The sequence below is a fragment of the Rattus norvegicus genome, chromosome 9, assembly GCF_036323735.1.
Source record: "Rattus norvegicus strain BN/NHsdMcwi chromosome 9, GRCr8, whole genome shotgun sequence".
Taxonomy (NCBI): Eukaryota; Metazoa; Chordata; class Mammalia; order Rodentia; family Muridae; genus Rattus; species Rattus norvegicus.
The window spans coordinates 72093304-72116788 of record NC_086027.1 but is presented as its reverse complement, the minus strand read 5'-3'; the positions used below and the strand labels follow the sequence as shown (position 1 = coordinate 72116788).

Below are 23485 nucleotides of genomic sequence, written 5' to 3'. Positions count from 1 at the left end.
CTTTGCATTTTCAATTCTTTTCTGTTAAGTCTCTGTGTATTGGACATAGATCTTTTCCTGTTAATCTCTTGGTTTTTTTAGTTCTTTGTAAATTGGCGATGGGATTGTTTTGTTTTTCTATTTTGAGACAGGGTCCACTATGTAGCTCTAGTTGGCCTGGAACTCACTGTGAAAGACCAGGCTGGGTTTGAATTCATAGAGATCCACCTGCCTCTGCCTCCAAGTTCTGGGATGCTCCCAGCATGGCCTTCAAATTGTTTATGTGGCATAGGATAACCTTAAACTTCTTTTTGGAAAAGGGTTATTTTATTGTTTCATTTATGTGAATGTGCACCTCTTCAAGAGTCCGCACCTGCACGTGTCATTGCAGGCCAGTAGAGGGCATGAGCTCCCCTGGAGTTACAGGTGACTGCTGGGAACCAAATGCTGGTCCTCCGAAAGAGCAGTAAGTGCTCTTAACCTCTGAGCCACCGTCCCAGCCCCTGTTCCTGAACTTCTGATCCTCCTGCCTCTATCTCCCAAGAGTTTGGTTTCAGAGCCCAGGACAAAGGACTGAGGTGACTATTTTATATCCTAAAGCAGACCTGGCCTCCAGGTTCTCCAGCTTCCCTCAGTCCCTACCTGGCATACCCTGCCCCCAACCCTGAACTTTCCAGCCCAGAGGATGGACTGCCCTTTCCCCTAGAAGATCTTCCTATATGATCCTGATATTTTAGTCTCCCTGCTCTCTGCTTCTCCCCTTCTCTCTCTTCCCCCTCCCCTCTGTCTCCCGTCTCATATCGACTTCCCTGGTCTCCTTCCTTGGGGCCAGTGAACTCACCCGAGAGCAGCTTCCCAATAAACCTGCATTTCATATAATCTAATCTGGCTTGAACTGGCTCATTTCTCCAGGGGAGAAAGAGCCTATCACCAAGAATTGGGACTGACAGGCACATGTGCCTTCTATGGTGACAGGGAACAGACATAGGGAACTCCTATATGCTAGGCAGGCGCTCCTCAAACAGAGCTGCCTCCCAACTGTAAGCAGCATCTTTGGATGGCAGACAGCAAAGGCCAAGTCTCATTCCCTGTGTCCCTTCGACAGTCCCTGTGTCCCACTGACAACTGGAGCAAGTCATTTATTGTCACCTCTTGGAATAAAACATGTATGGGGGGCTTGAGAGTTGGTTCAGTGGTTAAGAACAGTTTATTGCTCTTGTGGAAAACCCAGATTCAGTTCCTAGAATCCTCATAACCATCTGTCTGTCACTTAGTTCCAGAGGACCCAATGCCACCTTCTGTCGTCTGCAGGCTCAAATGTGGTGCACATGCATGCATATAGGCAAAACACTCCTACATGTAAATAAATGTTTTTAAATTGCTTTAAAAAATATAGACTTTCCCCACTCTGAATTTCAGATATATATGATTATGATAGGAAATAAAATTTAAAATAAATAATACACATCTATAGTACAAGGAGAAAGGGAGAAAAGCCTCGTATCTCTAAAGCAATTTGCTGTTGTTGTTCTGTTGTTTAGTATTTCGTTGTTGTTTTGAAAGGAGGTCTAATTATGTAGTCCTGGCAGACCTAGAATTAAGTCTGCAGACCAAGCCGGACACACACTACAGAGATCCACCTGCCTTTGCCCCCGTAAAGGCTACAATTGGAGGCAGGTGTGTGCTATCTTGTCTGGCTTGTTTATTTGTTTGGGTTTTTTGTTGTTTATTTTTGAGGCTGTTTTGCAGTGCAGGCTGGCCTCAACCTTTTCATTCTCCTGGCTCCTTAAACATGTTTGTATGTGTCAACCCCCCCCCCCATACTGCTGAATTCATCCACCCTACTTTCTAATAAATGGTTTTCCCATGGATCCCTTGGTTACAGAATCACAGTAATATTTTATGCAAATGATTTTCCTGAAGTCAATAACTGGATTTTAGGAACTGAAATATCTACAGAAAGTACAGTTCAGGCACCCACTAAATCCTGAGTTGCTCTTATTACTTCGTTCATTTGTTTTGTTGTAATTCAATGCTGGCAATCGGCCACTAGGTTTATTTTCTTCTTTTTTTAATTGAAAAAAATTATTTATGGTGTGCCAGTTGGGGGTTTGGGGGGTGGATCTGGAAGACAACTTTCCAGAGTTGGTGGTTATTACCATGTTTGGCAGGAGGTGCCTTAACCCCTGAGCCATCTTGCTGGTCCTATTTTATGTTTTGATTCAGTCTTTAGTTTTCACTCCTAGAAAAAAGTCCAAATAACTGGTAGTAGTGGTGTACACCTTTAATCCCGCCACTCTACAGAGACAGGCAGATCTCTGAATTCAAAGCCAGCCTGGTCCTACAGAGTGAGTTCAAGGACAGCCATACTATTCGGAAAAACCCTGTCTGGATAAATCAAACAAACAAGCAAAAGTTCAAATTTAGAGAAAATAAAATGTTTATCTATGGACCAAAAATGACAATTAACAAAGAAAGATTAGTAGATCCTGCACCCAGTCCTGAGACCAACCTGTGCTGCTCCTGCACCCAATCCTGAACCCAACCTGCACCTATCTCTTCTTACTATTTTAAACTTAAAAACAAACAAAACAAAGCAAAATCAGAGCTAGAGAGATGGCTCAGTCAGTAAAATACTTGTGTGCAGGTACAAAGACTTCAGTTTGGAACCCTGACACCCAGTAAGATCCAGCATAGAGTATCTATAACCCAGTAATAATGGGAGCAGGATAAAATTAGTCTGGCAGAATCAGGACCCCAAAATACAAATTCTGAAAATGTCTTTACAGGAGGCCTGGAAGCCAGAGGAGAGTTCTGGTCCCTTGTTTCTTCAAGTGAGGCTCTGTGTGAACCTGTGAGGGATTCTGAGGAGTCCCCTGGTTCAGTAGGCCACACCTCACTCACCCATTACTGGCCTAACTCCTTTTTTTTTTTTTCTTTTTTCTTTTTTCTTTTTTCTTTTTTTCGGAGCTGGGGACTGAACGCAGGGCCTTGCACTTGCTAGGCAAGCGCTCTACCACTGAGCTAAATCCCCAACCCTGGCCTACTTCCTTTTAAAAGCCTTAGACTGAACCCAAATGGTTTCCCATTCCCAGAGAACTGCCCCTGCTAGAGTGAGCTCTGCCTTCTCTTAATCTTCCCCCTATGAATCTATAATAAATCACTCTGGCTCCTGGGCCCACCTGAGTTGGGAGAAAGACCTCCATTGAACTTAAAGATACCTTAGGTTTTCATATCACCAGCACTGGGAAGACAGATAATCCTTGTAGCTAGCTGAATCTGTGAACCCCAGGTTCATGTAGAGAACTGATTTTAAAAAAAAAATGGAGGCTGGGCACAGTTCTATACACCTTTAATCCCAGCAGATGGTAGGCAGAGGTCAATGAATCTCTGTGAGTTCAAGGCCACCCTTGTCTACAGAGTGAGCTCCAGGCCAGCAACACTACTATAAAGAGAGACCCTGTCTCAAAAACCAAAATTAATAAATAAATGAGGGCTGGGAAGATAGCTCAGTGAATCAAGCATTTGTTGTGTACATAGTAGGACCCAGCATCCACATTAAGCCAGGTAGGTGTGAGGACCCATCTGTGCTTATGTACTGGAGCCAGGGAATGCTAAGTCTTAGAGCAAGTAGCTAGCAGAATAGCCAAAAAGGTATAGTGACCTTGCCTCGAAATAAAAGGTAGAAAGCAATCAAGGAAAGCACTTAACATCAACCTTGAGCCTCACACGCACTCTCATGCATATGTGCACCTCCAAATGCAAACACGCAGACACAGGGCCACGCACAACACACACATGCAGAAAAAAAATCAATGGCACCTGGGAAAGTCACCACACACCTAGGGGGCTAAAGCAGGAGGATTACTGCAAACTCAGAGTCAGCCTGGGCTACACAGACTATTTCAACAAAGTCTGGTCTAGATAGATAGATAGATAGATAGATAGATAGATAGATAGATAGATAGATAGATGATAGATAGATAGAGATAGAGATAGAAGTAAAGCTCATAGTGATCACATCAGTAGTGCACAGTTTGAACAATAAAAGTGCTGACATGTGACATGTGACGAGAGCAGAAGGGCTTTATGGGTCTAATCACTGCGTTCAGTACAGTTCATCGAGGGTATCTAGGCGGACTGCTTCCGGTACCTCTGACATGACTGTTCCATAGCTAACCTCCTTAGGCTTGTTTTGTGAACGTCATCATTCTTTACAATGTGTTTGAGTTTTACGATGGTAACATCTGGGATATGCTTTTCCTTTGTTTTTATAAGCCAGGGTGGGTCTCCAACTCCTGATCATCTTGCCTCAAGAGCTGAAATTACAGGCTTGTTTGTGCTAAACTCGGCTCCGTTGTTTTCTTACTCTGAAGAATTCAACAGGAAGAGTGTCAGGGAAGGATGCAGGGTGGAGACAGCAAACTGCAATCCAAGAGTGAGCAGGGTAGGAGTGAGACGTGCCCGAGGGCAATGTCTTGTATAAAATGAGAGCTGTCACAACCTAGTCACACCTACTGCATCCTCACAGGGACTCTATCCTGGTGTACCCAGACGAGCTAATTCGTTTCATGGGGAATCAATAATCTAAGTGGCCATTAAAGCTGTCTTGATTTTTTTAATGTTGGGAGTAAATTCAAATTGTAAAAACTACAGTGTAAACGGAATGCAGCGCCTGTGATATGTCCCCCAGGCTGCCAATTTTCCCAATGAGAAATGCTAAACCAGTTAAACCAGCTACACCAGCCACACCAGAGGCTGACCAAATGTGCTTCACTTGAGTCCTTTTTCTTTCCGAAAATGTTATGTTTTGGAAAAATCCAGATACACTGACATCATATTTATAATTATGAGCGTTTAATGAGAAAAGTAGCATCATTTGAGTAGGTAGTTGGGAAGGGCCTGACTTTTTGAAAGAAGGCCAAGGATACTGTCACCTAACTGGAGTATAACAGATTTATTTAGCTACAGGCAAAACACATTTTCTTTCCCAGGGCAGTTGAGTTAGAAGATTTGCCTCCCTTGCTTACTAAGAGAGGAAATACTTCTTCCTCTACTCGGGGCAGCTGCAATCAGTTCTCCCAGAGAAATCATTAAACCTGAAGGATCCTAAGCACGGAGCCCGGAAGACAAGACGTAGCAGCTCGCCATCCAGCCTCCCAGCTTCCCCACCGATCCAGCACAGGCACCTTTTAGGGGTAAGTGTTTGTTTGCTCGGTCCCCCCACCCCCACACCAAAGCTTCACCCTCCCTCTCCACCACTCCTAGGCAAGTGAGTCAGACAGACAGTAGGTAAGAAAATCAATTTAAATCCTTTTATCTAGATCTTATTTGAATTGGCATTTGGCTTATTGTGAAGGCTTATTCAAATTAGAGAGAAAATAGAAGCTGGTCCCACATTTCCGAAGGGAATTAGAGCCTGTGTGTCTTAGAGAAAAAGATGTAGAGGCTGTCTGCTAGCCGCCACCTCCTGCCCGCCATCCTCCAGCCTCAGTTCCTCTAGGGAATAATAAAAATTAAAAGAAAGAATTTAGACAAGGCTTTGTCCTAGGTGGCCTTTAAGAATTCTTGGTTTAACTGGAATAAAAATGGCCCTGTAAGGCACGGCTGCTTGGCTTCTTCATGCAAACCCCTCGGGCCACTACATCCGTGTCTGTGAATCCATTTCTGTCCTGGGAAGCTTCGCACACTTCCAGCCTCACAGTACCATCAAATAAAGACCAGAAACCTCATGAAGCAGCAGGCTCAAGAACAGTGCTTACATGTAAGGTAGTTAGCACCCTGAATAACGGGAAAGAATTAAAAGGTGAGTCCCTTACTCGAAATCAACTTCTTTGTGAGAAACTGCCCCTTAGGCTGTTTTTCTTTCTTGCAAACAATTACAGCGTAATTCAGTTTGATCACAAACAAAAATTAACATGACCACCACTTATATTCTCCCAAAAGTCTATTTCTAAAATTGTCATCAGTACTTGGGAATTTAGAACTTTTTTTTTTTTTTTTTTAACATTAGGCAAGAAAAGGAAAGAGTAATGACATCCTTCCTCAATCATATAAAAAAGAGGGAAACCAAGTTGCTGCCCCCACTTTTTTCCTAGTAGGACATGGAGCAGGAAGAAGAAAATGCCCACTTAAAATCAGTGCATTTGATCCCTACAAATGCACTTTCTAAAAAGATTTATGTATTTATTTTATGTACGAGTGCTCTATCTGCATGTACATCTGTGTGCCAGAAGTGGGCATCATATCACATTATGGATGGTTGTGAACCACTCTTTGGTTGCTGGGAATTGAACTCAGGACCTCAGGAAGAGAAGCTAATGAGCTGAGTCATCTTAACCACTAAGCCATCTCTCCAATCCCCAAATACACTTTTTTTTTAATAAAGTACAATATATTCTAATTATCGATAAGAAAAGTTTCAAGCATCAATGGAAAAGGTATTTTTATGGTGTGTGGGAGGGGAGGGAGGTTCATAATATGATAGAAGTGTTATGTTGTCCCTAAAGGAATGTAAGCATACATATATTCCCTTAAGAAGTTCCTTTAGCATAGCTCTAACAGATTTTGAAAGTAGTAAAAACTGCCCTAAAACCCTTCTGTCTGGTAGAAGCTATGGCTGCCTCTTCCTTCCTCCTATTCAATCAGTTCTGTACGCATCTCTTCCAGCAAGGAGATTCATACCCTGACAGGTAAGGTTTTTAAAAGAATGGTTTTAGTAATCAGGTTGTTTAGAACAAACCCCAAGCCATACCACCATCAAAAGAAGCTCTCTTTCTCTTTACAAACATTTATTTAGTGTGTGTGTGTGTGTGTGTGTGTGTGTGTGTGTGTGTGTGAGTGTGTGTGTGTGTGTGTGTGTGTGTGTGTGTGTGTGTGTGTGAGAGAGAGAGAGAGAGAGAGAGAGAGAGAGAGAGAGAGAGAGAGAGAGAACGTGTGGATGGCAGAGGACAACTCTGGATTCAGTTCTCTGCTTCCACCACTTCAGTTCAGAGAATAAAGTCTGGTCATGAGCTTGGAGACAAATGCCCTTAACTACTTGCTAAGCCATCTCAATGGCCTCAAAGACGCTCTCCTAACAGATCTCCAGTACACTGGCTTACCAACCTAACCAGTGTCCCAGACAACCTACAGGATGGCCACTGCATGATTAATATTTAAGGAGGAAAAGTCTGTAGTACATTTAAGCAAGTCAGAGGGGAAATTCAAAGCAGGATGTAGTGGCACACACTTACTTGAGAGGCCAAGACAATCATTTGAGGCCAGCCCAGGTAGTAGACTGAGCGAAAACGTGAGAGGCACTCTTGAAACATAACTAATTGTAAAGCTTACTAAAGAAGGATTTCTGTTGTTGTTTTGTTTCATTTTGTGATTTACCAGAGCAATTTAATTCATTGTATCTTGGGCTAATTTAAAAGCTAAACAAGCATATCTCAACTCTTGTTTTAAGTGGTAACTAGTACATAGAGATAAGATACACATTCTGGGTTTCACTGTGTATTGTGTGTAAATTATGCTTGACATATGGTATAATCCTTAATCCATGTCTATTCTCTTGTTGCTTTTTTCCAGTCTTTCCTACTGGTTGCTTCATGTTCTGTCACAAAACAAAAAATGTGTTAAGTAACTGAAACTTCTTGAAATTCTCCTAAAAAGCTCCTTTTATGGATAAAACTGAGCTTGTGTGATGACAGAACACAGGTATTCCCAGGAAGAAACACTGAGTAGCCTACAGCACTAACAATTACTCCCCCACTGCCCCCAGCAACCACATGAATCCATCAAATCAGAAGAGAAATATGCCAAGATCGCTCTGTATGCTTATCGCTGTACAATCAGGAGACTCCCTGGGGCTAGTAGAGAGTAGGGTCCTTCTAAACCCTAGAATCTAGGACAAAGGGAAAGGCTCTAAAAAGTGCCTCTACCCTCCACCTAACTCCCATCATAAAAATGGCATCTTGTGATTTTTCTAGGTTTGGTTCTAAACAACAAATACAAATCATGAGCTTCTGACTTTTTGTTCTGAGATACAGTCTCGATATGTAGCCCTGGCTTGGTATGTGCACTAGGCTGGCCTCGAACTCTTATGTATTTACCAGGCTCTGCCTGACTGTCATGCCTTGCTCATGACCATTTTTAAAGCTGACCTTTCAGTGGCCTAATAATGCTCAGTTTCAAATATCACGTGCTCGGGTTCAGGTCTTCAGTCTGAGCTAACAGCATTCAAGCTTCCTTACTTTTAGTCTCCATGCTACTTAACCCTTGAACTTCCGAACTGAGGCCTATCTACAGCAAAAGTACTTAAGACCAGGGCCAAAGAAAATGGGTGAGAAGGGCTCAAAACCAATTTTTCAATTTCCTTAGAATAAATGAAATTCTCTCACTCCACATGTAAAAGAAAATTTCAAATTTAAATTCCATCTCTTCACTAATAGAACAGACTGACCCTCAATTAAAAAAAAATAAAATAAAAATAAACAAACCTCAGTCTAGGGAGATAGTTTAGAGGGTAACAGCACTCACCACTAAGCTTAACAACCTGAGTTCAATCCTAGAGTCCACAAGGTGGAAGGAGAGAATGGACTCCTGCAAATTGTCCTCTGACCTCCATATGTACACCAAGTAAAATGTAATTTTAAAAAAATCTCTCCAATTAACTCTGTAGTTCCTGGTGCACTAAACAACTCCTCTCTGACATTTCCTGGCTTCCATTCCACTGCCGCCAGCCACTATAACAAGTCCTCTCTAGAGAGAGGAAGCCTCCAGTCACTGTTTCCTGCCAGCAGCAGGGCAGCAAGGGGGTGCTGATTCCCAACTGAACAACAAGAAAGCAGGAAAGGCTACAAAGATGGCTTGGGGAAGTAACCAACCCATACCCTATACCCCTGCTCACCCCCTTTCTGGAATACATGAGGATCTTTCTTTTAGAAAAGAAAACAACAACAACAACAACAAAACAACAAAAAGAAACCCAAACACTACACTTGAGGCTGGAAAGATGGCTGTGGCTGGCAGTAAAGAGTGCTGGGTGTTCTTCCAGAGGACCCGAGTTTGATTCCCAGAACCCACGTGGGGGCTCACAACCATCTGTGACATTGTTCTGGAAACCAACCCCCTCTTCTAGCCTCTGTCAGCACTGCATGCATGCATTGCACAGATAGACTTGCAAACAAATGGCCATGCACATATAATAAAAATAAGTAAGTCTTAAAAAGAAAAAACCTACACTCAAAGTCCAATATTTCTTTTTGCACAGTGTCATTTCAAAAGTCAAAGAAAACCTGTCTGGGGTGGCTAGAAAAGAGAGTGCAGCTTGAGTGACTGGAACACTCCCTCCATTTCAGTCTGGAGTTGGAGGTCATATTCAAACACCACAACAGCTTGGCCCCTCACAGAACATTAACAGGTAAGCACTTTAGGTGTTTGCTTTCCTCAACCCTACAGAAGATTTATTTACAAGGCAGCTTTTAGACCAGCTGGCAAATAAGAGAGACTCCTCAGACTTCATATTTCTGGTCTCGTTAAGTGTTTGGGAACAATCTTCTCAGCTTCGATGTATTAGCAACTCAAATGTGGGTTTTTAAGTAGCAGTAAACCCAGAATGCCATATACTGCTGTGAAAAGTTCACTGGACAGAAAGTACAAGTGCAAATCAGAACTGAAAACAAGTTGTTGTTTGTCTTTGTTTTTGTTTTTTAAGATTAAAGGACAGGACATTTTTCCTGCATTGATTTGATGTTTGCCACACTCCTACTGCCCATTCCTTTTGAAGACAGTATAATTATTTAAAAAACAAACACTTTTAAATAAATAAAAACATCTCACACCAAATTTAGCAGGACTCAAAGTCTATGATTCAATGTAGCTCTATACAGTGAGAACAGGCACTCAGAACAGACTGTGGTGCTTTTACCCCTCCCTCCCTCCCTCGCTTCCTTCCTTCCTTCCTTCCTTCTTCCCATCCTTCCTTTCTTTCTTTGTTGGTTTTTCAGGGTTTCTCTGTGTAGCCCCGGCTGTCCTAGAACTTACTCTGTAGACCGGCTGGCCTTGAACTCAGAGATGTTCCTGCCTCTGCAACCCAGGTACTGGGTTAAGGGCGTGCATGTCACCACAGCCCAGCTATGGATTTTAAACTTGTATTATCAAATATGTTTTATGTACTTATACACCACCAAAACAAAAAAATTCCATGACAGAGGCAGAACTAGAAACAAATTACCCTCACATTCTCTTCTCATGACACATGCACATCCATTTCCAGCATTTAGCCCTTCCTTGTCCCCTAATAGTTAGCCTTCCTTGTTCTCTTTTCTGTATGTTATATGTCTGCATATATATGTAATAGTGTACAATCCAAATCCAACCATTTTCTGCAAATCTTGTAATTTTATTTTTCTTTGGAGCTGAATAGTATTCTATTTTATATGAATACTAAACTGTCCATTCATTTGTTGATAGACAACCATGTTGATTCCAATTCTTTGGTATAATCAGTAAAGCAGCAATAAACATGGTTATTCAAATATTTGTATGATAAGTTATAGAGTTCTATGGGTATATGCCAAGGAGAAAAACAGCAGGTCATAGAGTGGTTTTATCTATCTATCTATCCATCCATCCATCCACCCACCCACCCACCCACCCACCCATCCATCCATTTATCTGAGCAATCTCCAAACTGATTTCCATTAATGGCTGTAATAATTTGCATCCCCACCAACAGTGAATAAATAAGTTGTCCTTTCTATTTTCTCTTCAACATCTGTTGTTAGATGGTTAATGATAACTATTCTAACTGGAGTAAGATGATACCTCAAAGTAATTTTTAACAGCTTCTGTTGATTTTACTAGCACATTTCTTTCTTCTCCCTGTGCTTTTGAAATTTCATTATCAATTACAATCACCTCTTAAATTTCTTGGTCCCTTGGCTCTCTAAAAACAGAGCTCAGAAGCTGGAGGATGGTATGTCGTCCCTTTTTGGTTCTGTTTGCCTGGGTCTTCTCTTGGAATAAGAGGGTATGGTGTACCTTATTATTTATGGTTATGCTCTGCCACACCATTTTCCTGGCACACGAGGCACTCAGCAGTGTGTGCAAAGGTCATGCTCAGTCCCCATTTGAAGGCTGGGCAGTAGGAGCTGACCTCCAGCTGTGACCCCCCTAGGCAAAGGCTGAATCCACAGCCCTGCCAGCATTAAACCCTGGAATGGTGGATTAACACATCAGTCTGCTTCCAACCACCCCATGCCCTACATTAGAACCCTTGTGCCCCTGGATTCATTTGAATTAGTACTGAAGGATTAAAAAATAGAGGTGGTTACCAGAAGAAGGTTGACAGCAACTCGGTTTCCTGGAACCAGAAGGCTTAGCCTTTCTCAGGTGCAACAGGGAGTGGTCGGGAAACCACCACTGAGTCTTCTCAGACCTAGAGGAATGAAACAAGGTAGAATCCAAGCATATCAAAATAAGGATTATCCTCCATATTTATTTTGCCCCCACCCTTCCACCAAGACTTTTAAAAATTGTGATTAAAACTACATTAAAGTCAATGACTATCAAGCCTGTGTTTAATCCCTGAAACATACTGGAAAGTTGTCTGACCACCACACAAGCATCATGGCACACATATACATGCTCATCTCACACACTCATATACACATCACATACACATACACACACTTTCAATCCTTCTGTCCTTCACAAGGGTTGAGTCAGACCATATCTGGCCTGCTATGAGGGGTCTTCATTTAGACAGACCTCTATACACAATCTCATGATGGGTAATGAGTTACTTAGTGTGTATGGGTCTAAACATGGAGCCCTCAGTATCACGTGTTATTTTTTTTGTACCTGTTTTCTGCTAAGATTTTACCAAATGTGATAAAAATCTATACACATACATTTCAACTTGTACATAATTCTCTTTTTAAAATTGATTATAATTACTTTATTACTATGACTAAGGAAGTCAAAAAGTAGCTTTCAGAAGACTGCTCTCCCTACCCACAGGGTTTCAGGGATCAAATTCAGGCCCTCCGGTTACTGTGACAAACACTTCCTTGTCAATTCCATAATGCTTGTTGTTTTGGAGAGGTCTCCATATGTAGCCCTATCTGTCCTAGAACTCCCAGTGTTGACCAGGCTGATTTCAAAGACTTCCCTCTGTCTCCACAGAGTTAGAGTGAAAGGTGTGCACCAAACTCCACCACAGGGTTTCTCTGTGTAGCACTGGCTGTCCTGGAACTTGCTCTGTGGACCAGGCTGGCCTCAAACACAGAGATCATCTTAACTACCGCTGCCCAAAGTCTTAATATATTACAGTGAATTTTTAAATTTTATTTAACTAATTAAAATTTTAAATTAATGTATTAATTTCTTTTGAGTCAGGGTCTCACTGTGTAGTCCTGTCAGGCCTGGAAATCAGAGATCCACCTGCCTCTACTTCCTGCGAGCCGTTCCCAGCTTATGCACTGAAAATGTAAGTCCTGTAGCTGCGATTCTTTTTGAAGTAATAGTAACTTTCCAGCGATTCTTTTTGAAGTAATAGTAACTTTCCAGCGTAGAAGTTGAAGATTTTTTAAGAAGATATCAAGTATTAGTGCCTTCAAATGTCAGTAAGCTGTTAATTTACAATTTAATGCCATCTTCATGACTTGCTAGATTTTTCGTTTGTTCACAGTACATTACCATAAGCCTATTAGGGAAATTGGACGCCCACAACCTAAGATGTGACAGAGCACCGGGGATTGTGACAGCAGGAGCCAAGAGCAAGAAAACAGTTCTCCTTAAAAAAAAAAAAAAGTATGGAAGTACAATTTAAAATGTTCAAAACATTTTAATTACAGGGCTGTGATTCCAAAGTGCCATTTAAGAATGCCATTCTTTTGTAAATATGAATTCTTTCCAATTTGATTTTGAAGTCACCTGACCCCTAACCTCCATCCCCTACCCCTCCCACACACACTTTAATAGGCTTTGTTTTGATTTAGACTTTTTAATCCACCTGAAGCCACAGTTCTTGGATTTGGTCTCTGGCCTGTAGCAGGAAAGCCATAGCTTCTTTCTCTAAGAAGTGCTGTCCCACTGTCCCAAAACACACACACACACACACACACACACACACACACACTCAGACACACACTCACACACTCACAGTCAGACACATATACACACATACACACACTCAGACACATACATACACACACATACACACATTCACACACTCACAGTCAGACACTCACACACATACACATACACACACTCAGACACACACACATACACACACTCACACACACACACTCACACACATACACATACACACACTCAGACACACACACATACACACACACATACACATACACACACTCAGACACACACACATACACATACACACTCAGACACACACACTCACACACATACACACTCAGACACACACACAGTCAGACACACACATACACACACTCAGACACACACTCACACACTCACACAGTCAGACACACACTCACACACACATACACACACTCAGACACACACATACACACACATACACTCACACACATACACACACTCAGATACACACACATATACACATACACTCACACATACACACACTCAGACACACACACATACACTCACACACACACTCACACTCACACACAGTCAGACACACACATACACACACTCACACACACTCACACACACTCAAGACACACACACACACACACACACACACACACACACACACCACCTTGTTTTGCTCTGTTGAGGATCAAACCCAGAACTGTGCATACTAGGAATACTAGGAACTAAAGAGGACTGTGGCCGTCCCCCTCCTTTTTTTGGCTCTGAGTAAAATCCTTAGAATGGCTTGTCTTTCTAGATGGTTAAAGTTTCTTGCCATTGCTTTGATTAGTTGCCTCCTATACTTAAGGTGATTAAAAAAAAAAAAATCCTTGTTGTCAACAGTCCCTCCCTCCATTTTGAGTTCCTATTGTCCCTGCTCTCAGCCAGCTGCCCTGCCTCCCTCAGTAAGGCGCCCTTATTAGCTAGCGTAAAGGATGCAAAGAGCTGCCCACACGACTAAGCTGAGGAAGGCCCTTCAGCTTCATTTCTTCTGTGGTGATTGCTTGGTCTCCTGTTGCGAGGTTATTCTCATGCTGGTGAGGGATAGTCCTAGGCTCCTTGGCTGGTAGCAGGCCTCATACACAGGAAGCCCGGGTTCAATCCCCACCCCAGAAAAGAAGGTGGGCGAAGTGAGTATCCATTTGAAGAGCAGAGTAGCTCAAACCTATATGCCAGACACCCAGAATGCAGAGTAAAGGAGGATTGGATGGCCAGGGTCTAAGACTAACCTGGGACTAACACAGTGAGATCTGTCTAGTCCCAATATGTCTCCCTGCTATGTGGTTACAGAGGACAGAGTTTCCTTGTATCCTTGCTATAAGAATCGTTTTCTGCATATCCTTAACTCTTAGCTTCACTGTGGATGAGATTAAAACCTGGAAATCTAATGCAGTTCTCCGGCTTTCCCGGCATAAGCTGTAAGGCCCATTTCTTTCCTTTGTAAATCTAGGGCCTCTTTGGGGTCTCGTGGAGGGGCTCGCCTTGCTTCCTTTGGGAGAATTTACTTTGAGAATGACAACAGCGACACTTGGGGGTGGACAGGGCAGCAACAAGCAGCTGAGGCTCTGGGTAGCTTTTAAAGGCAGAGTGACAGAACCTCAGTGGAAGAGCCACCTCCCCCACTGTGGGGCACAGGGGAGGTCAAGGGTGGGGGAGGGTGAGTACTCATGGTCGCATCCTGCCAGCTGTGTATCTTCCTCTGCTTTGGTTGTTTCAGGGAGAGAGGCCCCAGCTCTGCTCTGGTAAGCCTCCTAGGGAGGTGGTCTTGGATGTTTCAGTGAGCCTTTCTGTTGTAGCTTGGCCTGAGATAAAGTGTCCAACCTGTGACTATGTGTCCTTCACAGGAGGAACTTGTTTATGCAGATAATCCTTGATTTATGATGGAATTACACCTCAATAAACACATTGGAAACTGAAAATATCTTAATTGAAAACAAATTGAATACACCTCACTTACTGAACATGGTTGCTTAGCAACACTGTGTGCGCAGAGTACAGCTTTTTTCCCTCATGATTGCATGGCTGACTAAGAGCTGTGCTTGCACTGCTCAGGATCTGAAGTGTTTGTGTCATATTGCTAGCTTAGAAAAAGACCAGAATTTAAAATATAAGATACAGTTTCTACTAAATGCATATGGCTTCCTCCCCTACAAACTGAAGCCAAAATTCTAAAGCTGATCACCTACATCTGGTTATGTTTGTCTTTTGTCCAGTTTATTTCCAAAGAGAAATCGAGCGAGGTCTGTGTGCATGCATGTCAGGTGAGAAGGGAGGGGGTAGGAGAACAAAACGCAGGGACAACAGATCACTGGGATAAGTACAAACCCCAGAGAAGACAGACTTCAAAGTCAGCGAGAAGGGCTATGCCCAGACCAGAGGCACACACAGTGGGAGGGGACCGAGGGGAGCAGGGTAGGGATTACTGGGGACCTATAGGCTGAGGGGCACAGGGTGTTAGCCCAGCAGGGTTCCATGGGAGTTCTAGGTGGGGCTTGGGGCTGGCGGGTGAGTTCCACTGAGGTTCTGTGACAGAGGTGGCCAGAATGGTTCAGAGGTCTGAACTCTCTAAGGGACTTGGGGGCCAGTTGGTAAGTCAGGTAGGTTGTGTCCAGCTGTCTCCCAGGGAGGTGGCACCAGGATGAGGCTGCATAAGGCAGTGGACTTTATCTGTCACCTTGAGGGGCTGGGACATCTGGCAACTGCACAAAGGTTCAGCTGAGACTGAAAATGGATGCAGAGGCAGGGTGAAAGTAACAGTCCATACAGCTTGGTAGGACAGGATGTGAAATCCACTACCGCTGTCCTCACACTGCTCAGAGAATGGTAGAGAACCAACCCCCAACCCTATACAGTCAACCTTCCCCCTATAATTCAATATAGGCCAGCATTTTCTCAAACAAAATAAAATCAAGGGCCCAGACAAAATGATTCAATAGGTAACTTCTGTTTGATCCTCAGGTTTCAGATGATGGAACCATGGTATTAACCACACATAGAATCATGGATACACAGGTACTACACATATATACACCACATACATACACATCGCAGTCACATATACCACTTACAAATACACCACCCACACACACTCACACACACATACGTAAAACAAAAGCTTTTACATTTCAAAATGGCTTGCAGCTCAAGATTCCCTCTATGTCAAACTTGTTATCGTTTCAGTTCCACCAGAAGGGAGATAGGGACCCTGGATGAGAAGAACATCAGGGTATATCGTATCAAGCAGATTTCACCTCCACTTTTCATGCTTCATCAGAAACAACTTCTCATTTTTAGTTTCTCAGTTTGCTGTAAATAAACCTTTATTTCTTAGTGGGCACCCCCAGGCTGTGGCCTTGTCCCTCCTCTCCCTTCTGCTTCTCTTTGCTTGCCGAGCTAGCCTTTCCTGTTGACTGTTTTGCTTCCCTGTGTAGTTTTGCAGGAGCAGATTTAGCTGAAAGCCCACCCCCTTCTTCGATGCTCCCTCCAGCTACACTGTGTTTAAGAGACAGGCATGAAGCTGGGCAATGCTGGCACATGTTTTTAATCCCAGCATTCAGGAGGCAGAGGCAAATGGATCTTTGAGAGTTCGAGACCAGCCTGGAACCTCAGAATCAGTTCCAGGATAGCAGGGGTGACACAGAGAAACCCTGTCTCAAAACAACAAATTGTTTAGAACATAATGGAATGGCTGAAAAACAGATGACACACATTTCTCAGGAGGAGAGCTAGCTTTGCAGATATTAAACACCCTTTTAACCCCTTTAGAAGGAGAAACTGAATGTAGAAACAAGTGGATTTGCTGAGAATGACACACGCTGGCTCCCTTCTCAACCTGTTCTTGTCTTCTCAGATATGCCAAGATGGGCATGCTGTAAATGCCTCTTCTCAAAATCCATCCAATAGTCTTTTGAGGGTTCATTGAGCTTCCCCAGGGCAGGCACTGTGCTAGGCTCAGAGTGCATTAAGGGAAGCAGAAGTACTGTGCTGGGGTTTAGGGGGAGGGGGAGGGCAGGTAGAGTCATCAAATGGGCATTCAGTGTGTGAGCACCAATCTCCTAGTGGAAGTGCAGAGCAAAGACTCTGGTGTAGACTGAGGCCTGGGTAGTACAGGTCAGGAAGGGTTTCTGTAGCCAGGGATCATGTAAAGACATGAGTGGCTCTTTTGAAGAGCTAGTGGTTTTCTCTTCCATTTCAGCACCACCAGAAAGTTTCAGAAAGAAAAGCTTAGGGAAGTAGATTGTATCATTAACTCATGGATGACATGCTCTCTGTTTATAGAAATTATTCTCTTACCCAACTGTGCTTCAGCATTTCCGTTTGATTGTCAGTCTATCCTGTCAGAATATTATGAATGTATTTCAAACACTCATCATGCCTGTTTCCAAGTCTGTGGATTAAATCTAGGGAATTTCATTTGTAAGATGGACATGCTGCCCCTCACCTGTAACCAAACTTTTCACTGTTTATTTTGCCTAGACTAGCTTTGAACTCAGACCGAAGTCCAGACTGGTCTTGAACTTGTGATCCTCTTGACTCAGCCCAACAAGAAACTAGAATTACATGTCCTCTTAACCAGTCTGGCTCCATAATGCCTCTCATTCCGTTAGCTGAAAATCAACATTTCCTTATTGCCACCACTCGAGCACACATGAATACCATACTTATTGTTCTGTATTGTCACTAACCAAGAATATGGGACCATTTCAGATCGTGAAACTGAAAGAGCGTACCCCTAAACGGGGAGCCGCATCTCTCACTCCGATCTCGGGGTGGGGTGCCCCCAGGAATCACGAGTAGCCATTCTTGATATAAAAGCACGAGGTAGCTTTATTAACGAGATCCCGGGTCTTAGCGGGATCCCAGGTCGACACGTATCTCACACAGGAGACAGAGGAATCGACCCCGAGCCTCCAAACTCGGGGGTTTATATAGGGGCATTCTCGAGGTTACACATGATTCGTCATTTCAAATGGTGCACAGTTACTTTCAGCTCGAAATTACATCAGCAAGGAGTACGTGCTCTCTAGCAGCTCAGCAGGCAGGTAAGGTGGCTCATCTCACTCAGGGGGGGTGAAGGAAGGGGAGGGGGTGGCTACAGATGGTCAATGTCCTTGGGGCTGATAGCTGGTTTGGCAAGTCCTATCTCTGGCTCTCCCTCAGGCACGTCCGGCCCTGCACATCCGGACTCTGACAATGAGTAACCTTTTAAAAACTCTAGTTCTACAAAACGATCTTATGTAGATCTTGGACTAGTGAAGCAGCACAGCCCTTCCCAGCTGGCCTACCAACTTGAGTTTGATCCCTACAACCCATGCAAAGTTGCCCAATTGTCTTCTCACCTCTATAAGTATAGAGGCACACACGCAAAGATGCACATGCACACACATATACACAATTTACATCTAAGACCATGAGTCTAAACTCTTTGTTCTTTGCTGGGAGGGACACCATGTCCACTCCCTGATTCAGTGGTTTTCAACCCGCCATTAGAAAACATGTATTTTCCATGGTCTTAAGAAGTGAGACCAGGCTGGGGATTTAGCTCAGTGGTAGAGCGCTTACCTAGGAAGTGCAAGGCCCTGGGTTCGGTCCCCAGCTCCGAAAAAAAGAACAACAACAAAAAAAAACGGGCTGGAGAGATGGCTCAGCGGTTAAGAGCACCCGACTGCTCTTCCAGAGGTCATGAGTTCAATTCCCAGCAACCACATGGTGGCCCACAACCATCTGTAAAGAGATCTGATGCCCTCTTCTGGTGTATCTGAAGACAGCTACAGTGTACTTATATATAATAAATGAATAAATAAATAAAAAAATTAAAAAAAAAAAAAGAAGTGAGACCAGCTCCTCTATCTATCTCCATGACTGGGGTTACCACGGGGAACTGTAGTAAAGGGTCACAGCACCAGGAAGGCTGAGAATCTCTGCCTAGCAGTCTCATTGAGAGAAGGGAGAGTTTCAAGCAATTTAAAATTGCTTGGTTTTGGGGTTGGGGATTTAGCTCAGTGATATATATATATATGTATATGTATATATGTACATGTATATATGTATATATGTACATGTATATGTGTATATGTATATGTGTATATATGTATGTATATATGTATATGTATATATGTATATATATCATATGCAATACATACATATAAAACACCATGTACATAGACAAAATAAAAGTCACAGAGAGATAAGGATTTATCTCAGGGGGCTGGGCATTTAGCTCAGTGGTAGAGCGCTTGCCTAGCAAGCACAAGGCCCTGGGTTCGGTCCCCAGCTCCGAAAAAAAAAAAAAAAAAAGAAAGAAAGAAAGAAAGAAAAAAGAAAAAAAAAAAGGATTTATCTCAGTAGCAGAATGTACCTAGCTTCCTAGCTTGTCCTGTAGGGCCCTTAGGTCATATAGACCGAGAAAGACCGAGAAGTTAGTAAATTAGAGGAGAATAAAATAGAAAATTATGGTAATAAATTACTTTGCGGCACCAGTTCTGAGCGTATGTATTTTGAGCTTGCATACCTGGAGATAGCACAGATGCAACAAATTTATGGTTCAGTTCAGATAAAATGGCCACGAGCGAAACAAAGAGCTTAGTTACCTTTGCATAGGTCCGAGTTACAGAGTAGAAATAACCAGATGTGTCTCCAGTAAGTCTCAGAGCTAAACAGTGATCAGAAAATGCTTACTTACAGGTTCCTGTCGGCGCCTTCCTCAAAACAAGGCAGGCTTTAAAAGATGCCATAAAGAGGTGGATTTGGAAAGCATACGACTTAGATATTGAGTTAGACCCTGTTTTCCACCTCTAGCATTGAAAATAAAAGTTTCTGTTGATTGAAGGGCGCGTGTTTTTGCTGGTGGCAGGAGATTTGCCGCCGTGGGGGGGTGGGGTGGGGTGGTGTCACGTGTTTGCGAAAGTGGCAAAGCGGCAAGCATGCGCTTTGGCGACACAAAACAGTTGGGTGGGGCCGGCCTAGCGCAAATGCTCTCAAACAACAGTGGGTTTGATTTGGTTTGATTTGGTTTGGTTTGGTTTGGTTTTCCGAGACCTGCGTGAGCAGATGCCAGATAGTGACTAACAAACGTCTCCCACGCCAATTGAAAGACCACGGGGTGGGGAAGACCCCCACTCAAATTTCGAGGCGACACAACCCCCAAGAACTCTTGAGAAACCGGTCTTGATGTAATAAACAAAAACAATCCACTCACTGAGCTATATATTAGTGAATGATCCTGGAAGGGAGACTCTCACTCAAGTCTCGGGAAGTTGTGGACCCCAGACACACAAGAGACCAGTCTCAATTCAATACGCAGAGGCAAGGTTTATTTCGGAGCTCCGGTTTGACACGTATCCCACGCAGGAGACAGAGGAGTCCACCATGAATGGCTGGGAGAAGGGCTATTTAAAGGAAGAAGCTACAAGCCCCAGGAGATGAGGGGACGTCAAAAGGTGTCTGCACCAGTCTTCCTGAATTTTTAACCATCTGTCTTCCTGAGTCAGATCATGTTGCTGAGTTTTGAGCTAGTTTAAAACTCTATCTCTCATTAGCAGCCGTCTCTTTCCCAATTCAAACAAACAAACAAAACAAAACAAACAAACAAAAAAACCGAGAAAGACACCCTCCGTTCCCCTCAGTTTTTTGTAAGTAGACCACAAATGTACGTGAATTACAAGCACAAGTATGTGCTCGTCTCTTGCAAACCGAACTATGGAGATCTAGCTGTGAGTGGAGATTCTGTTTCTTCCAGAGTTCCACAGCTGTTTGGGGCACTGTCATGTTTATAACACTCTCTCACAGATGTTACATTTTATGAAATGTGACTCATTCGGGTGGTACTGCATATCTTCAACTGGGAAGAAATCCCAGAGGGTAAATGGTTACATAAGTCAGCTTCACTCACAACCTGAAATATTTTAGCAAAATATTCTTGGGAGACAAAAAGAAAAGAAAAAAAAAAAGCAGCCTGATATTTCTATGCTTAAAACCGAAAGGCCAATGTTTTCATACTCGTATTTTAAAACTTGTTACTTTTGGCTTGTATGCCCATGCGTTTGGGTGTCGGGTGTTTGTGTGGAACTTGGAGGTTAGCTTGTGGTTAGTCACTTTTCTACTTCCTTTGTTGTGGTTCCAGGGATCAAACACAGGTTATCAGACCTCTTTGCATGATCCTTTTACCCACTGAGCCATCTTGCTGCCCTGATTTTAGATTCTTTTTTTATTACGATTGAGAGAAGGTTATGGGGGTATTTTTATTTGGCCAGATCTTGTTTGACTTGCAAATGTTTGCCTGAATCTCTTGTTTTGTGTCTTGGTCCTACCGTTTGTCCTACTTGCTTAAATAAAAAAATTAGAGACATTTTTTCCTCAGAGTTTAATTTTTCATGTTTACTATCAGTGCTTCAAGATGGAAGCTAAATAAATAATAAAGAAAAACATAAAAACCAAGTACAAGTGTTTTTTTTACGCACACCAGAGGTCATTGGATCCCATTAAAGATGGCTCCTCTGGAAGAGCAGTCCATGTTCTTAGCCCCTGAGCCATCTCTCCAGTGCACAAGTGTTTTGTGGTTTTTTTTGGTTTTTTTTTGTTTTTTTTGTTTTTTGTTTTTTTTTTTTGGTTCTTTTTTTCCGGAACTGGGGACCGAACCCAGGGCCTTCCGCTTCCTAGGCAAGCGCTCTAACCACTGAGCTAAATCCCCAACCCCGTGTTTTTTAATATATAAGAATTTACTCCCCCTCCAAAATGACCAAGTAGAACACAATTTTAGGAGATAACAATGCCATCAGCATAATTTACTAAAATGAAAAAGGAATGCCAATTGTGCACACTGGAAATTATGCAGACTATTTTACTATTATTGGGTAAAACTTTCCAGCTTCCAGAAACTTCCCCTCTTTCAAACTACAAATTCAAAGCTGCATAATAACATTAAACTACAAAATTCAGTTCAGAGAAATAGTGAATTGTTATTCAAATTTTGGCATTAAGAACGTTTTAATCTGTTAAAAAAATGCAATGAGTGTGTTGAAACAGGTGGGGGAAAAGGGACTGACAACTGATGGGTTCAACATGTTGAAAATACTCAGTTATACAAAGGCAAAAAAAAAGTCAAGAGAAAGAATGTATTGTAAATGACAGCCTTTCTGGGTCTGGATATGGTGTTCATGCTTATAATTGCAGCACTAGAAAGACTAAGCTGGCAAAAGAGTTTGCAGCCAGTCTGAGCTCTACAGAGAAACAAATATCCTGTACAAACATACATACAGGATTCTTTCTCCAAGATAGACAGATGTGCTGTTCTTACATTATAACATGAAGGAGGGCTTTTTGAAGATTGCTTGTTTATGGAAACTTTTATAAAACAGAATTATTGACTCTTCGTGATTCATCTTTTACTAAAGCAATATCATGGAGCCAATGTACTATTCTCAAAGCTCAACCATCATTTTGCTTCTCAGCCAGCTGGGAAAGACAGCCATTGAGCAGAATCATAAAAGTTCAGATTACAGTGCTAGAGAAATGCAGTAGCCTGCTTACCTAGCATGTGCCAATCCCTAGGTTGGAACCTCAGCAATGAAGAAACAGGGTACATGGCAAAGCCTTGTAAGCCCAGATGCCTAGAGGTCAAAACAAAGGCTATTTTCAATATGCAGGGCAGTTTTAACTATGTCATCTTACCAGCTCTGTGTTTCTTGTAAATTCTTCAATTTTTCTAATCTTTACTTTGCTACTATGAACATAGAGAAGAAAAGCTCATAATTTATGTTTCTTTTCACAGACCCTTGACTTGAGGAAAAAGGTAGTGAGAGCCCCTTTAGTGCATGTCTTAGTGCCGTCTAGAATGTCCAGTTCAGTAGCATTGAGCTCTGTGAACTTTTAGAGAACTTGGTCAGCACAGCGCTGTTTGGTTTGTTGGTTGGTAGGCTCTTAGCTGTTCCAATTTTGAGCAGACGTCTTGTCCTGAAAACCAAAATTATCCTAGTTTGCTAATTTAAATAACTATTTTGTTGTTTATTGATTAATATAGATAAGTGTGTGTGTGTGTGTGTGTGTGTGTGTGTGTGTGTGTGTGTGTGTGTGTCCCCTCATGCTACAGGTTACTTATGCAGGTAAAGGACAACTTACAGATGTCAATTCTCCCACCATGTGGATCCTGGGATTGAACCCAGGTTGTCAGACATTAGTGACAAGTACTTTAACTTACTGGGCCATCTCACAAACTGAGAAATCCACCTCCTTCTGCCTCCTGCTTGCTGGGATGATTAAAGTACTTGTATCTCCACCACCTGGCCTAAGACCTGTTTTGGTTTTGTTTTTTGTTTTTTTGTTTTGTTTTGTTTTGGGTTTTTTTTGTTGTTGTTTAAAGACTTATTTATTTATTATATATAAGTAC

General features: G+C 42.6%; 1 protein-coding gene across 3 annotated transcripts in view; it reads left to right on the top strand.

The window, feature by feature from the left end:
* The first annotated feature begins 4809 nt into the window (after positions 1 to 4809).
* The window catches only part of Cmklr2 (chemerin chemokine-like receptor 2), a 34816-nt gene continuing 16140 nt past the window's right edge, over positions 4810 to 23485 (top strand). The window contains exons 1-2 of one of the 3 annotated variants that reach the window (NM_012961.2): positions 5054 to 5177; positions 9236 to 9385. The gene's annotated coding sequence lies outside the window, so the exon portion shown is untranslated. Of the gene's footprint in view, positions 5178 to 8186; positions 9386 to 23485 lie in introns of those variants that run through there. The other 2 variants (XM_063266682.1, XM_039083036.1) reach the window with 2 other exon arrangements.